This window comes from Lepisma saccharinum, chromosome 20 (assembly GCF_977018435.1).
Source record: "Lepisma saccharinum chromosome 20, izLepSacc3.1, whole genome shotgun sequence".
NCBI classification, from domain to species: Eukaryota; Metazoa; Arthropoda; class Insecta; order Zygentoma; family Lepismatidae; genus Lepisma; species Lepisma saccharinum.
In genome coordinates this window covers 11,688,383-11,701,699 of record NC_139248.1, presented here as the reverse complement: position 1 = coordinate 11,701,699, position 13,317 = coordinate 11,688,383, and the positions used below count along the sequence as shown (strand labels likewise).

General features: G+C 37.8%; 1 protein-coding gene across 1 annotated transcript in view; it reads left to right on the top strand.

Moving 5' to 3' along the window:
- The window catches only part of MFS3 (major facilitator superfamily transporter 3), a 304,225-nt gene that overhangs the window by 88,564 nt on the left and 202,344 nt on the right, over nucleotides 1-13,317 (top strand). The window lies entirely within an intron of this gene.

Here is a 13,317-nt window from a genome sequence, read left to right as displayed (position 1 = left end):
TTTTTCTTGCATAAAGGACATGCCTGTTAAAGTATTGAATAAATACCTAATGCTTAAAGCCACATATTTATGGTGAATAAAAATCAAGATTTTGGCATAAAAACTGAGCACATTTCAGGTTCAAAAGCTGTGTATGAAATGAAGTTTCAGTGTTAAAATGATCGATATAAACCTAAGTTTTATTTAAACACTACGCTTATTGCACAAAAAGTAACATTTCACTTTTAAAGCACATTTATATACAGTGTGTCCGTAAAGTCATGGTGCACTTTTGACCGGTCACAGGAAAGCAACAAGACAAGATAGAAATGTGAAATCTTCACCAAATAAAAGGAAAACTCTCCAAGTTTCTTACCTATTCAGTGCAGTTCAATGTGGCCTCCATTTGTTGCCCAACACACATCTAAACGATACTCAAGTTCTTCCCACACACGGTTAAGGACGTGTGGTGTAACAGAGTGAATAACGTCTGGGATTCTGTGTTTTAAATTATTAATGTCGTTGATATGTTCACTGTACACATGTTGCTTCACATAACCCCACAAGTAAAAGTCTAAGGGCGTCAGATCTGGGGATCGTGGTGGCCATGGCTGGCAGAACCTGCCTATCCACAGCTGGGTGAATGTTGTATCCAGAAACTCACGAACAATGTTGGCATAGTGTGGAGGCACGCCATCATGTTGAAAGATGACACCTTCTGGAAATTGTGGCACTGCATACATTTCCAACATGTCAAGGTAGTTGTTTGCCATCACAGTCTGCTCCACAAAGAAAAATGGGTCTATCACTTTATCATGCATCAGGCCACACCACATGTTCACTTTAGGAGTGTTACGTTCGTACTCAACGTAGGCACGAGGATTTTCAGCAGCCCATATTCGGACGTTATGGCGATGAACATGTCCACAGACATGGAATGTCGCCTCATCGCTAAACACAATCTTCTGCAGAAATCGTTCATCATTGTCGATCTTATGAAGCATATCTGTAGCAAACCAAATCGTGTGGGTCTATCTGCCGGTTTGATAGAGTGCAACAGCTGCAATTTGTAACCTGAAAAACACAGATGTTTCTTTAACACCTTATGAACTGTAGTCTTGCTTAGGTGTGATTGTCGAGCACACACACACACACACACAGATTTTTTAGGGCTCCTTAGGTAGCTCTCCCGTATAGTCTCTACAGACTCGTCACTTACCGATGGCCTACCAGAACAGGGTTTGTCCAAGAAACTGCCGATATCCTTCAACTGCTTATCCCACCGATTAATGTTATTCCTATGTGGTGGCGCTTCGTTGTACACGCGACGATATTCATGTTGCACTTTGCTCACAGATTCAAACTTTGCAAGTTACAGAACACACTGGACTTTCCTCTGTACCATCCACATCTCGACTGGCATGGACGAGGGCTGATCCGCTGCTGCGCAGTTCGTGGTGTTGCGTCATCACCTGTGTGCGCACACGCTTGCGCATCATAGTACGGAAACTTGGAGAGTTTTCCTTTTATTTGGTGAAGATTTCACATTTGTATCTTGTTTTGTTGCTTTCCTGTGACCGGTCAAAAGTGCACCATGACTTTACGGACACGCTGTAGTTATCAGAGTATTATGTTTATTCCTGTGTAAAGGAGTCCATTTTTGCATCTCAAATATTTATACCAGAATTAATCAGTTTTCCGTGATTCACAACTCGCAGGATAATTCAGACCTCAGAAGGTGTCGCATCAGTATATGAACCCCAAATATCGTGTTTAAGAGTTTATTTTGCATTTTGCAGTTCATTTCGTGATAAAACATAAGAAAATGCACCTCACACCTTTCGAAAACACTAGAAATTAACACTACAATGTGTTATTTCACATTTTGTGTTTTCATCAAAAACTAAATGTGCCTCCCTGATGGCATAGTGGTACCTTCGTCGCCTTGTAATCAAGGAGTCCCGGGTTCGATTCGCAGTCGAGGCCATAGTGGTTCGGATCTTTAAGCGGTAGGTCCAGTCCCAATTAGCCTTACTGTGCATATAGTGGACTTAAAACACCAACTCAATCAATCAATCAAAAACTAAATGTGCATACCCCTAATAATAATTTTTCAGCTAAATCCAAAGTCAAATTTAAAGTAAGGACAGCATTTGTTTTGCATTTCAATAACTGCTACACACTATATATTTTAAAAAGGATTATTTTATTGCCTTACATAATTTTGTACTATAATGAAAACAACCAAAAAATGTATGATGTCGTCTGTGGAAATGATGGAAGTCAGAAGATAATTATAACAAATGAAATCCCACTAACTTTTAGGATGATTTATTAATATGGTGTCAATAAATAGGTCAGTATTTGGTCAGCTAAATCAGTAATTTTGACCACTTGATTAGTTTCCAACCCTGCTAATACTGTAGCTTGTTGAATTGTTGAATCAAGCCCATGATTTGGATATCATTTCCAAAATTCAAGTTTTGGATATCATTCTCTATCTACTGTAAGAATAGAGTCCATGTAAACAAATACATGTGAGTCATTCCATGCGAAATCAACACAGCCTTTGACCTGACCATCTCCGATTTTCATGAAATTTGGGGAATTGAAACTATGCATGGAACTTAGTAAGTATAAAAATTTTTAGTTTCGTGCGTCTTGTAATTGTTAAATTATTCAAAGTCAAAGTTAGCATAAATTGCCCTTTTTGAGCCCGCTTAGCTATACTAAATCTGCTGTAACTCCGCCCCTATTTTGCCTAGGAAGCTCAAATAAAGCTTATTGTACAGGGAATTGAACAAGCTTTCCAGTGATATATGACAAGCCTACCTTTGGATAAAAATATAATTTTATCACGTGACCTTGACTTTTGACCTTGAATATCTCAAAACATGTCATCACCAAAAATCGTGAAAAAAATATATTTGGTCCCTCATTCGATACTATAAAACATATCAAAAAATCATTCTGGGACTGCAATGGGATCAGAAGATACAAAATAATATGTGTAACTATGTGACTGATAAAAGCCCCATTACATGAACAATGAAGAGTCAAGTGTCCCTTAACACTCCCTACAAAATGTGAAGGAGTTATCCTGGGTATAATTGGTCATAAAAGAAATAGGTTAAGCACAGGGAGATCCCTAGCCGTGTGTGTCAAGCGCAGATCCAGCATATTGTTGACCGCCATATTGAATTCAACGCAAAAATTTCAAAGGAAAGGGGGTTATGTGATATATCAAATCAGGCTAGAATTTCACGAAAAATGAAGTGACGAAGGATTTTCCAACGTATCTTACGCCAGCAAAAAGTTATACACATATCTTTCACTTACGATATATGCACATTATAATGTTGTTAATGTTCATGTGAGCACACTCGTTGACGTCTCTCACACTCGCATAGAACATTTGGTAATGTAGTATGTGCAACAACATCTATGCCTTCTCTCAGATGGTCAATATCAGTGACTTTTAGTGCATGCACCATTCTCTTCAAATGTTTCTGAAGGTAAAAGTCCTTCTAAGATGTTACATCTGGGGAATGTTCAGGCCTTTTAATAGATCCCCGTGTGCCCATCAATCTACCTAGAAAATTACCATGAAGATATTGCGAAAATGTCTACATAGTGTGGTGACACACTGTCCTGTTTCAAAACTCTCGAAAAGTGCCATATCCCATAAGCAAGGGTGAAAAAAACTGTTCACTTAACGCATCCAAGAAGTCCTCACCATTTAAGGTTCCGTTGTTGAATATAGACCGACCATTTCCGTTCGCCATACATTATACCACATAATTAGCTTACCAGCAACAACCATTCGACTGAGCAAATCACAGGTATTGCATATTATTTTTATTAACTTCACCGTGAACATAAAAATTTGCCTCGTCACTGAAGAATTTTTCATTCCAAAGAAAGTGTCACGTAATTGTTTGAGATACTTTTCCCAATATTCTTCACTATTAAACTATTTGGTGAATGTCGTTGATTAAAATCATATGCAATGTTTGGTATACTTCTTTCTCTCCCAAGATGTCAGCGTGATCTCGATGAGTTCCTAACACGTTAGGAGCATTCCAATGCTTTGTTTTTAACACCTCGAAAAGGAGAAAATGGTTACAAGCATGCAGTAATAAATTTTTGCTGGTTAAATATATGTTGTATAAACCTTCGTCACTTCATTTTTCGTGAAATTCTAGCCTGATTTGATATATCACATAACCCCCTTTCCTTTGAAATTTTTGCGTTGAATTCAATATGGCGGTCAACAATATGCCGGATCTGCGCTTGACACACACGGCTAGGGATCTCCCTGTGCTTAACCTATTTATTTTATGACCAATTATACCCAGGATAACTCCTTCACATGTTGTAGAGGGTGTTAAGGGGCATTTGACTCTTCATAGTTCATGTAATGGGGCTTTTATCAGTCACATAGTTACACATATTATTTTGTATCTTCTGATCCAATTGCAGTCCCAGAATGATTTTTTGGTATGTTTTAGAGTATGGTATGAGGGACCAAATATATTTTTTTCACGATTTTTGGTGATGACATGTTTTGAGATATTCAAGGTCAAAAGTCAAGGTCACGTGACAAAATTATATTTTTATCCAAAGGTAGGCTTGTCATATATCACTGGAAAGCTTGTTCAATTCCCTGTACAATAAGCTTTATTTGAGCTTCCTAGGCAAAATAGGGGCGGAGTTACAGCAGATTTAGTATAGCTAAGCGGGCTCAAAAAGGGCAATTTATGCTAACTTTGACTTTGAATAATTTAACAATTACAAGACGCACGAAACTAAAAATTTTTATACTTACTAAGTTCCATGCATAGTTTCAATTCCCCAAATTTCATGAAAATCGGAGATGGTCAGGTCAAAGGCTGTGTTGATTTCGCATGGAATGACTCATATGGTTTTTGAGAAATCCTATTGGTTTTTTAAATTGCAGTTGTGCAGAAATCTTGCAGGTGGGAATATAGTGCATGTGGTCAATGGCACCTGCTCCCCTCCTGAGATTTATGGAAGGAGTTTATGTAATTCAAATGTTGAAATTGTAGGTATATTTGATAACAAAAAATATTCTTTTCTGTGAACTACGTAAGTTACAGCAACTATTATTATTATTTTTACACTACACTTCGGCACGTAAAAACATTTATTTATTTATTTATTTACTCAGAGTTTCAGATACAGTCTTATTTGGCCATTTTACACAAACAACATAAAGTAGAAACAAAGATAACAAAAGATAAAAACAATAACAACATGGGATAGATTTACATGTTCTTGGTCAGTAATGTACAAAATTTACTTTCTGGAAGGAAAATATCTACATCCAGGGGAAGTTTGTTGTAGATTTCTGGCAGCCTGTAAAACGAGCGTTGTGGAAGGGATAGCCTAGTGGTTGGGTTGTGGAAGAGTTGCAGGTTGTGCATTTGCTTTTGGGGTACCCTAAGTGTAAATTCACTGATTAGGAGGTCAGTTCTGATTTTGCCATTTATTATCTTCTATAAAAATTTCATGTCAGCTAGATCACGACGAAAGGATGAAGAGTGAATATTCAGAACAGCCATGGTGTCTGATTTGGATAAATGTCGGAAAGAAGGTATTGTATGCCGAACAATGGCAAGAAAGAAACTGAGAACAGAATCTATTCTCGTAAGATTGGTTTTTAAGGCCATTGCTCAAATATGGGAGCAGTAGTCAAGGATGGGCGAGATGAGAGATTTAAAAAATAAGGCAAGAGATGATGGGTTTTGAACTTCACTAAATCTGTATAGAAGACCAAGAAGGTGCATGGCTTTTTTAGTGGTAGCTATAATATGATAATTAAAAGTGAGTTTTTCATCCACGATAATACCTGGAAACTTTTTGGATTGGATTGTTTCCAATAGCAGACACCGCTTTGCAACAATAGAAGCTTACATTACACAAGCCCTGCCGCTCTACACGTGTCCATTGCTGAGTCAATGAAATGGAATTTTATCAAAAATGGACGATATGGGAGTTATTTTGACTTTTAATTAAAAATATAATGGAATATGTGCTTATTATTACAAAAACGTCAGAAAAAGTACGTTCTACGTTAAATGAAAGTGAATGAAAGAAATCAAATGTTGCCTAATTTCTTAATTATTGTCCTATGCTTTACCAGGTTATTGAAATTTTCGGGCGATTTTTTTAATTTCCAGAGGGAATTCTTCCCCATTCCAGTGAACAGGCATGTGCATTTAAAGTATGCAGTGATGTACAAAGTTAATGGAACAGAAACTTCAGCTTAACCGAGATATGAAAACACCCGAGGCACTGTCGAATTATCAACCGCAAGCGAGTAGAGGAGCCATGGGCTATGCAGTCAGCTGTTAACCGTAATCCTGTCCTTGCATTGCCAAAATGTGCGGCATTCTTCAACATGTCATCACCTTTAGTCAGTACCAACACAAACTGTTTGTATGACAGCGAAGCAAGGGATGGGGACCAAATAGTAACATGGATGGAGGACTTCGGATACAATCTAAAGGAAAGCAAGATGAGAAAAAAATTACTGTCCACTTTAGTTCCACGAGTTTGTCATGGTTCTTCTCACCTTGGTTGAGCTGTACATATTGTAGAGAGTTGAAGTCAGTTTTGTTTTTTCAGGAAAGACCCTATCATCAGAAATATTTTCATTCTTCCTCCTAACAAGGCTAGTTTATAAAAACATAATTTACCTGAATACAGTAGTGGCTAATCAGGGGGCCAGTTGTTCCCCCACCCCCACTTCCTACAACTTTTGTCCCTGCACTATGACCTCTTCTTAATGCTAAGCCTTGTCTACCAAGGAAGTAAACTGCCCTTGGCCAGTTTTGGCACCCAGTCACCAAAATATGCCTGAATATGTTCACTTAGTATGTCACAGAAAAAAATGTCCATTTGGGCTCAAATATTTTTCCCTTTGATGCCTTCACTGCTTGGATGCCATAATCATTTTTTCCAAGACAAGGTCAGAAAGCTATGTTTACTGAAACTTATTTTTAAACACGTCATTTCGACATGATATAAAAAAAACCTCACAATGGACCATGGACGTTGGAAAGGAGGGGACTGGATCAAACAGGTCCGTCGACCTCCCCTGGAAATTGGCATTATTAATTCCAAGTTACAAGAGAGCAGAAAGCATGCTATTATTGAAGCTACTAACAGAAATAAACTTTAGTCGCACAAATGAAAATTATATTAAAGAGGAAAGAAAAAGCAGACTTAATTCAGGAAATGCATGTTACTTTTCTCTTCATAAACTTTATCTCCGCATATACTATCTAAGAAACTAACAGTTAAAATATACAAAACAGTAATTTTGTTTGTAGTATTATATGGATGTGAAACTTGGTCCGTTACATTAAAATAGGAACATAAATTAAGAGTATTTGAAAATAAAATCCTCAGGAAAATATTTGGACCTAAAAGGGATGAGGATACAGGTGAGTGGAGGTTACATAATTTGTATTTCTGTCAAGGTATTATTATTAGAATTACTAAATCAAGAAGACTTAGGTGGGCAGGCCATGTGGCACAAATGGGAGAGGAAAGAAGAGTTTACACTACAGGCTTCTTGTTGGGAAACCTGATGGTAAGAGACCTGTAGGAAGGCCAAGACAAAGATAGGGGAAGGACGGAAAAGATTGATCTTGCCCAGGATAGGGACAGATGGAAGGCTTGTGTTGCTGCAGTCATAAACCTTCGGGTTTAAGAAGGCTGGAGAGTTAGTTAGTATTCGAAACGAATAACCAAAGTAAAAAAAAAACAAGTATCAGATAAAAGTGTAAAATGCAAGTATGCTATAAACGGTTTCACTGTTTTCAAAATTCAAAAAATGAAATTTTTATCTCTGAGGCCAAACACAGAGTAAACTTTATGACCATTCCTAATCATTAAAGCTTTTTTCTGAACGAGATGCATAAAAGTTAATAAAATATAAAGCTATGTATTTCAATATACGACTAACTGAATGAAATGTAATAGTAATGAAATGAAAAATAGTTGTGTTTGATAATCAGTCATGTGGTGGATCGAGCAAAATTCTCTCAATGATATAATAATAATTCAGAATAAAATTGGATTATTTTTGTTAGTTTCTAGTAGTTATTATTTTATAACAATAATGATGCAATTGCTTCTAGTATTCAAGTTTTATCAAAAAATTCTGTCGACGCCAATGAGACTATAACTATTCGTGAAAACAACAAAAATACAATAAGCAAACGAAGTGCTCAATTAGACCTAGGCTTAAGTCTAGCCCTGCTGAGAGCTTTCCAATATGGCTTTTATATCAGTAACACTGTAACAGTTCGTTATGGCATTACAACCTGAAATTACACTGCGGTTAATGTTTCGTAGAAACATAATTATATTTATTACAAACGCTATCACATTTCTACGTAACGCTTTGTGGTCTTTTATGTGATGTGCGTTGCCTGTGACGTAGAATTCACTGCACCGTGTCACTCTTCCTTCCGTGCCCATTCTACACAGTTGCCGCTGAAACATTTGTCCAGAGTTCCATTCCCTACACGCATACTTGTATGTATCTGCTACATTAACAAGAAAAAACTGGCGTGTTTAGAAGATGAGGTCTCTCATCAACTGACAAGAAACTTTCAACGAAAGAGAGATAGCCCTAGAACAGGGGTTCCCAAACTTTTTCGTTTCACGGCGCCCTTAGCTTTTCAAGATTTTTCCGCGTAGAAGTGAAGAAGATACTTTGAAGGTGTTAATATAAGTTTGAAAAATATATTTCTACACTAGTGTTGCCCACGGGACGAGACGGGACAGGCTTTTAAAAATTCGAGACGAGACGAGATTGACCATGTGTCATAAGACAAACGAATATTTTCGAGACGGGACAGCATTTCCAAGAGGCTCCACGAGACGAGACAGGCCAAAGTCTCGTCTCGTGGTCAACACTATTCTACACCAAAGTATGATGTCAAGCAGAGGCGTCTCCTGAACGCATGCGTCATTTGTGGGGAAAAGGACAGCTTGCTCTGCGACGACATTAATGAGCATTTCTACATTCTAATTTCTTCATATAGGAGAAGTATTTATTTTACATGACAGCCCTCAACTAAGCTTATATTACATTTCTTGGATCTGAAGTGATGCATGCGTCAATTGTGGGAAAATAATTATTACTTTATTTCACTTCAGATCCAAGAAATGTAATATCTTCCCTTTCCAAGTTTAGTTGAGTGCTCTCGCGTAAAATAAATACATCTCCTATATGAAGAAATTAGATTGTAGAAATGCTCATTAATGTCGTCCCAGAGCAAGCTGTCCTTTTTCCCACAATTGACGCATGCACCGCATGGGTTCATTAGACTCCTCTGACGTCAAGGTTTTCAACCTATTGCAACAGTTCTTTAATTCAAAGACAATTTTGCAATTATATTTTGCTATTTTCTTTGTGCATAATGCGAAAGGAATGAATTCAATTCTGTTGTAATTACATACTTTATTCAATGTTGATGTTCTTTTATCTTATTATTGGTTACTATGGTGACTAGAAATTAGTTAATATAGCTACTCATGTGTTAAGTGACATTTGCGAAGTTATTTTATTTACCTAGGTAATTATTGCAACAAACTGCTCCACACTGGGGACAGTTGCAGTCTCCAAGGGAGAATGCCCGTGATGATTTTTGTAATGGATGAAAATATGAATAAAGTTAGCCCCAGGTGCATCCCCAAGCAGACGGCCAAAACTACGTCTATGCCACTAAGCCACCGCTTATATATTTTACAGCATAAGCCCCCCCACTAAAAACCTCGAAGATAAATAACTACCATTATGTCTACGCCAAGGATAGCATGTTCAATGTAACGAGTACGATTATAATTACATATTATTCAGCAGTCTTGATATAGTATGGAAATTTTATTCCTGAACAATCATTTTAGTATCACTTTCCTTTTCTTTAAAATTTCAGAACCTCCTGCGTTTTCACTTCGTGAAAGTTTCATAAGGCAATTACGTGTGTCTACAATGTTAACCACAAGGTGTCGGTAGAGACCAACTCCTCACTTCTCGACATCACAAAATGTCGCCGTACAAAAAGCGTGAAATCAAGAAACCACTCGTTCTTAGTGCTAAATTGACCGCAGCACGCACACAGACATCAACGATCACTTTCACCTGTTTCTTATCGCAAAACACAAAACTACGCACCTTTTGCTGGGTTCTTTATGGTCGTAAACATCAATGTACAAAAGACCGAAGGGAGAATCGTGCGTGTTTAAGTTTTTATTACACGCACAGCAAGTTTTATAGTTGAACAATTACTGGAGATTAGCATTACAGTCATGGTTAACACCACAACTGAATTAATCAACTTTCACACGTAGTGGAGATGATTGCACACTTTTGTGTATTTTGTTTACACACATGGGTACACGCAGAACATTTTCTAACCCAGACTTTCAACATACGTAACTTTCGTACAAAAAGCGATAGACATGAAACTTACACTGGGTATTAACTTTGTCTATGTGGATATTTTTTAAACATTAAACAAGAAAATCATTCTCTATATGAACGTTTAGTATGCGGGAAAGTTACTAAGGTGTATTTTGTTTTTGTTTTGTAAAACAAACATGAATAAAAGACAGTTGTAGAGTCGCTTCTCGTATTTTCGATGTGCATCAATCATCACTTTGTGCAGTGGCGTTGATTAAAGGGGCGTGGGGGTTAGTTGGCCCCACTTTTTGCCACTTTTGACCTCCCACTGAGGCCTCTTAATCTTAAAAGCCTTGTGTACCAAGAGAAAGTAAACAGTCGTTGCCCTCCCCCAGTTTTGGCTCCCAATCGTCGCTACTGTCTGTGCGTCTTTATCGAATTGATAAAAGAATGATAAATTGTTATGTATTTTATGCATTACAGACGACTTACGCGGTTAATTATAACATAAAGGTAAAAGTAAAGTGCTCTCCTGTGCTTAGGACCACGCCATGAAGGCGTGTAGAGGGTAACGCCCCACACTTTCTTGATCCGGTCGTGAGTGAGTGATCAGCATCACGCCCCTGACCGCCTTTACCCCCAGGGTTTCATCCAGGTACCCATTTCATTCGACGCTGGGTGGGCGCCGGGCCCGCTTCCAACGTTAGAAAATTTCCCGGGTTTGATCCGGCCGGGGATCGAACCCAGGGACCTTTAGCATGGTAGTCAGACGCGTTACCGACTGAGCCACCGTTCATAAAAACAATTGAGGATGAGAAGCAACGCGCCCCCTGGTTAGATCATTTGATCGCCCACACTTTATAACACTTTTCTTCCCTGACAATAGAAATAAATATATATATTGTAGAAGCTTTAGATTCATCATTCACTGCTATGGTTAGAGAGTGTAATGTACTCACGAGCGGAGCGAAGTTATAGTTCTCTGCCTTTTGGGTGGGGATTTTCTCAATCACACCCAATAGGTCGTTTGTTTCTTGAGAAAGATAATAGATGGCAGCACAAGTTATTATTCTATCCAGTTAAAAACTTGCTCAGAATTATTACTAATAGATTTTATATATTCAATTTTATTAAATTGAGAATATTAGTTTATGTAATAATGCTGTCAACTATTGTCAATTATCTCAAAATATTTAAAAACATATCAACTCAATTTCTATTATTCTCGCAGGTATTCAAATGGAAGTTTTCTTTATAAAGTTTGAGTAAAATTAATTGTTACCGCAGTGGTTGCGAAAAATTTTTGGAGAGTAATAATTATTCAGGTTGAGTCTAACTTCGGTTTTGATTCCTTGGATTTTTATTACTTGTTAACATAATTAAGTGTACATTTTTAATTGACTGTTATACTCTCTCCAAAACTTCTTGTATATTTTAGAAACTAAAACTGGTGAGTGGTGACTCGTTCTTCGGAACATTGGTGTTTCCACTGTGAACATTAAAGTAATGGTGTTTGTGCAGACCCATTCCCGTACCAAAGGGGGCAAGGAGACCATGCCCCCGCTCAAACTATAAAGTGTTTCAATGTGAACCTATAAAACTTAGTAAAATAACATTGATTGGAGTGTTTGTGGAGAGGGTCAGGCTCCAGAAGTCTGCAATATTTTGTAATTTTATTTTTATTATTTATTAATTAATGATGCAAGGCTTCCAGACGTCTCGATTTAGCCAGGACGGTTCATTCTTATTTCTTTGTAGCTTTTGTAACGACTTTTTTCGAAATAAATTCGTGATGTAAAAATGTTGCGTTTTCTTTTTCTTTATTTTATCTTTTTGTTACCTCGCATATAGACATGTTAATTTTTTTAAAAAAATATCTGATAATACGTATCATTTAACCCGTCCTGTGTGGCGGAATGGTTAGCAAATAACTCTACAACGCCAGGGGTCCCGGGTTCGACTCCTGGCCTGGATGTGTGCTCTTTGTGTCCCTTCATCAAATTTCATCACTCATCTTCTCACCTTCTCGATTAGCTAAAAGTGGCTAGTAAAATAAACCGAATCGGGGTATATGGGGTGGGGTGATCTTTCCACGTAGGACACCCAATTGTCAACCTCACTTCCACGTAGTATACACTCTGGACTGCATTTTGCAGACGAACGAGGCTCTGGCGACTGGCACTATGGCCAGTATAATTTTGTGTGTGTTGTCCTGTTTTTTGTCCTTGTGTGTGCTGAGCGCCCCTTTACAGCCTCAGCTTTTAACGAAAGTTAGAATATTTTAAGATTTTAGTTATGCAACGTTAGAGTTGTTATTTGTAACGATAAGGGGCTGGACCCCGTATAATGTGACGGGTGCAAAATAGCCTAAGTGCTGACGCATCCAAATCAAATCAAATCAAATAAACCTAATCAACAATCATTTTTTCTCTAAATACTTCAGGCTAGTTGCTTTTATGCAGGGGGAGACGGACATTGCCTCCCTCCTTTTTAGTTTCTCCGTTTGTTTCCAGGTTCCCCCACAATATAAAGTAAACTAATTTATGGTCATGGACGACGGGAGAGGGGTTGAACCCGTCCGTCGACCCCCCCCCCCTGGAAATTTGCATAGCTCATTTCCGGTTACAAAAAAAAAGCTTGTTATTTTTATCGTTACTAACAGAAATAAAGTTCAATTATACTGTTGGTATTCGAAGAAGGAGGCTATTATTTTTTGGCTAAGGTGTTTCATGTTTTTATATTTCCAACATTCACACCCCCTAAATTTCATTCCGCGCCCCCTCAGCGACCCTAAATAATTAATCCTGGCGTCGCCACTGGAGCTACAGAACACCCTCTCACCCCTTTATATCAAGTATGTATGTATTTTCTGTTCCCTGGGTAGTCCGCCACTG